We start from the raw sequence: 5,119 nt of genomic DNA, 5'->3' as shown, positions 1-5,119 counted from the left end.
GGAAATAGTAAAAATTAGCATTGAATTCCTAGTTGCTTGAGTTATCAGCTCTTACATCTACAGCTCAGCCTTCAAGATACATTCTCTTCTAGTCACTAATATAATGAAGAAGAAAAATAAGAGCAACATGGAGTCTTCTCAATAGTATAGAGCTGGCCAGGCACCAGTGGCTCACACCGTAATTCTAGCTACTCAAGAGGCAGAGATCAGGACGATCGCTCTTCAAAGCCAGCCACAGGCAAATGGGAAACCCTATCTCGATAATGGCCAACACAAAATGGACTGGTGGAGTGGCTCAAGTGATAAAGCACCTGCCTTAGCAAGCATGAACCCTGATTTCAAATCCCAGCTGAGCATTGAGATGGTTCTTTAGCATTTCCTTACATACCTACATAATTAGACTCTAGAAAAATTACTTGCATTCATAGTTAGAAGTGACAGAATATCCACAAAAATTATTTATTTTCTATTAGCTGGTAGAATTAAAGTATTTGTCTTGTTATTGCTGTTTAACAAATTATGTGTTAGTGATAAAGACATACACTGTTTCTCTCTACTCCACAGTCAATTGTGTTATCATTGTCATGATTTCATTTTTAAAAAGTCACATAACAACCCTACTGAAAAGAGAGCAATTGCCTACACAATGCTCTACTGGGCTTGGGATTATCTTGGGATAATGTCCCACTTGTCATAGACTGGAAGATAAATACAAATCCCTTGTAAGACTTATTTCCAAAACCTGAACGGAAATATATTTTTTTCTCTTGTACCTAGTAAGTTCTACAATTCAAAATTTAGATGCTACTAAGGTAAGTATTTTCTTCCTTAAAATACCTAAAGAATCTCTGTTGTGGATGTTACAAAGATGTTGGACTTACTTTCCACAAAATGTATATTTACTCACCACATATGAAGGTCCCAGTTTGTGCATGTACATGGGCTGGGAATGGAGGCAGAGGCTGCTGATGATATAGAACTAGGTTTACCTATTTGTGGCAATTACAAAACATTTTTTAATCAATGCATTGCTCACCTTATTGATTTTGCCTATTTTTTAAATTTCAGAAAATCAGCGAATTTCCTTTGTCAGGAAACTAAACCCCAAATTTTGGAAAGCATATTCACTCACAGTAAGTTTTGTCACTTTGTATTTGATTTTATAGATATCAGCTACTAGAATTCATACTTTCAAAGTCAGATATTGAATTATTTATAATCACCAGGACATTGTGCTTAATCACGGCACAATGGCATTTGTGAAGGAGAAAATGAATTGAAAATGATTAGCTCTAAAATTTCTGCAATGCACAAATCCGAGCAGCAAATATAAATCTGTTCACAAATAGGCTTATTTAATGAGATTTCCCTGAGAACAGATGAGAGCCAGTTCAATTCAGTAGATTTTTCTAGTAACATGCCAAAGTAGTATAAAATGAACCCTGTGAGAGAGTGAAGTTATTCTGGCAAACTCAGTCTCTTCTTCAATAGTCAAATACAGACACTCTCTAAACAGTTTGTACTAGACATGAGGATTCTTAAAAGAAAAATTTTACTTTGATCTTATACTTATGAATACAAGACACACATGGGTTAAAAATAATTTGTGAAAATGTTACCAGTTAGATGATTTCATTTTTTGGTGGGTTGTGAACTCAGGGCCTCCATGGATGCTAGGCAACCATGCTACCATGTGAGCCATATTCCCCAGCAGTTTTTGCTTTGGTTTTTTTTCAGATAAGGTCTCCCACTTTTTGCCAGAGCTGACAAAAATAATACGATCCTATTATTTCCACCCTTCATACACCTGAAAGTTTAGACCTAATGCACCACGCCAGACTTGATTGTTGTGATGGAATCTTGCTAATTTTTTTGCCCAGGCTGACCTGAAATCTCAATCCTGCCATCTGTGCCTCCCACATAGCTGGGTTTACAGGTATACGCCATAGCATCCAGTATTTGGATGATATTTTGGCTGTAATTTATGTACCCCATCTGAAAATAGAAATGTGAATAGGATCATTAGTAAGCTCTTATCACTTCTAACATTCTATAACCATAAAACCTATCTAACAATTCCTATTGCAATAGAACACATTTCAAAACAAGAGGAACTAAACTATTTTTGAGTAGGAAGAGAGAATTGGACTCTGCATGAAACCAGACAATTTAATTATATCTTTAGGCTTTCCTTTCATTATTTGCAAGAAGAAATTATATCTATTCCATAGGCTAATCATGAAAACTAAACAAAATAATACATGCCATGTAATTAGTAAGTATTTTGGCCAGTCTCCATTCTTTTTATCAATTTTTTATCACATTATCATCACCATCATTCAATGCAGGCATCAAGACATTGTATTGGACTACACCAGAGTTCTTATCTATAGAAATCACTAATACCAGCTGATGCTAATAGTGACATCTCAGTGAATATAATATCTGGAAGCCAATTACAATGACTCGTACATTGGGTATATATTTGGTATTTTTCCTGATTATTTGAGAATTTTGTGGAATTGTTAATTTTCACTTGTCTAGATATTTCCAGTGAATATGTACTTTCTAACTTACTTACTAAATAAGAAGGGTATTTTACTAAATTAGAAGAGTTTTTTTTTCTTAGAAATGTGTTTGTTTTGTCATTGTTCTTTTTGGTTTGAAATGTTTTTTATAAGAGATAGTCTTCTTATTTATTGTTGCAGTAACTTTATATTAAAGTTATAAAATATGCACCTATTGATCATCTATGTTATAATATTTCAATGTTACTTTCTTTTTAAAATATACTTAATAAATAAACATTTTGACATCATTCAAAGTTATAGTTATTAGATAATTAATTTATTACTCTATCATAGAGAGGTTAAAATACTTCACTTAGTTCATGCAAACCATAAGTAACAAAGCCAGGATTTAAATCCAGTCATCTCATACATTATTACTGTGCTCTGAATTGTTATATTAAGTTATCCACTCCAAATATTGCAAAAATTCTTCCATCTTTTTCATGGGAAAATGTGATTTTAGGATTATAAAAGAGTCTTACCTGTATATATCCACTTTACTCAGTTTCATTTATTTTATCAGTTCTCATCATATGAGCTATATTTTTCTCTAATGTCATATAAATGCATAGTTTTTAAGAGAGTAGTAACATCATAAAACACCTTGTTGTAAGTAGTACTTTTCTGGAATCAATGATTTATAATAGCCTCCTATAAATGAATGACAAAAATAAAGCCAACAAACTGTCACACAAAGTGCCACATATGTTTTAATCTTCTATTTGCTTCCTTAAAAGGCAAAATAAAGACCTTGGTTCACTCATCACCCAAGTCAATTCACATTGCCTGATTCCATTTATCTCCAATGAGCAAAAGAAGAAAACTAAGAAGATGTTGGAGACTAACTATTCTGAACCAATTGAATTCATATTTATAGGATTTACTGATTATCTCTTTCTTAGAATCACACTGTTCTTGGTATTTTTCATAGTATATGCATTAACTGTGGTGGGAAATATGAGTTTAATAATCCTAGTTAATATTGACTCAAGTCTCCAAACCCCCATGTATTACTATCTCATCAATTTATCTTTCTTAGACATCAGCTGTTCCACAACCATTGCTCCTAAAATGCTGGTAAACTTCCTGTCTTCTAAGAAGAGCACCTCATTCCATGGCTGCGCTGTACAGATGTTTTTCTTTGCTTGTTTTGCGGATGCCGAGTGCCTTATCCTGGCAACAATGGCATATGACCGATATGCAGCCATCTGTAACCCACTCCTCTATTCCACACTGGTGTCTCGGAGGGTCTGCATCAGCCTTGTTGTCCTGGCTTATTCTTGTGGAAGTGTGACCTCACTGGTGCATGTCTCTCTCACATTTAGGCCTCCATTTTGTGATTCCAATGTTGTCAATCATTTTTTCTCTGATATCCCACCTCTCTTGACTTTATAGTGTTTAGATACCCACATCAATGAGCTTCTGTTCTTTGCCTTATGTGGCGCAATTCAGATCAGCTCTTTTCTGGTCATCTTTATCTTTTATTTCTGCATTCTTCTTACTGTTTTGAGCACCAAGTCCTCAGTACGCAGAAGCAAAACCTTCTCTACATGTGCTTCCCATCTCATAACAGTCACCTTGTTCTATGGAACACTCCTGTTTATGTATTTACGTCCCACCACCAGCTATTCTCCAGACACGGATAAGGTGGTTGCAGTGTTTCATACTGTTGTCTTTCCTATGTTTAATCCAATAATCTATAGCTTCAGGCACAAGGACGTGAAACATGCCCTCAAAAAACTATATGAAAGAAAGTGGTCTGGTGCTTGGCTCAAGTGGTAGAACTCATATCTTGCAAGTATGTGGACCTCAGTTTAAACCCTTGTGACACCAAAAAGAGAAATTCTAAGGCCTAGTGTGCTTTTCGCTCATCTCCTCATACTCACTATCAGAAATTACGTCATTAAAGCCTTATTTATAAACTACAACTACTACAAAAAAAAATGGTAGGTCACTTTGGATAGTGTAGACATTTAACAATATTTACTCTGCTAATCATTTTGTATAGAATATTTTTCCATTTATTTTTTGTCCTATTCCTTTCATTTGATCAACATTTTTTGGTGTTTAGTTTTAAGATTTCGGTTAAATTTATTCCTACATATTTACTTTTCCCATAGCTTCTACAAACGATATTTTTCTTCACTAATTTTTTCCAATAATTTACTGTTAGGACACAGAAATGTTCCTGATTTCTGCATTCTGCAACTTGACTTAAATTGCCAAGCCTAACTGCTCTTTAACAGAATATTTAGGTTTCTCTATGTATTAAATGACATCACCTCCAAACAGGGACAATTTACATTTTTCCTTTCTAATTTGGATGCATTTTATTTCTTTTCCCTCCCTAATTGCTCTAAACATGATATCCAGTACTATTCTGAGTAGAAATGGTAACAGTAGGCATCCTGGACCTGTTACAGATCTTAGAGGAAAAATCTTTCAGCATTTCCCACACTCAGTAGGATATTAGCTTTTGGTTGTCATATTCTTCTATGAAGCTAATTTCTTCTTTTTTATCCAATACTCTTGACTTTATTAATTCATAA

General features: G+C 34.3%; 1 pseudogene; it reads left to right on the top strand.

The window, feature by feature from the left end:
• The first annotated feature begins 3,401 nt into the window (after positions 1-3,401).
• On the top strand, positions 3,402-4,352 carry LOC109680347 (olfactory receptor 5AS1-like; annotated as a pseudogene).
• Positions 4,353-5,119: the final 767 nt, after the last annotated feature.

This window comes from Castor canadensis, chromosome 1 (genome assembly GCF_047511655.1).
Source record: "Castor canadensis chromosome 1, mCasCan1.hap1v2, whole genome shotgun sequence".
NCBI classification, from domain to species: domain Eukaryota; kingdom Metazoa; phylum Chordata; class Mammalia; order Rodentia; family Castoridae; genus Castor; species Castor canadensis.
This window is presented reverse-complemented; position numbering and strand designations above follow the sequence as displayed.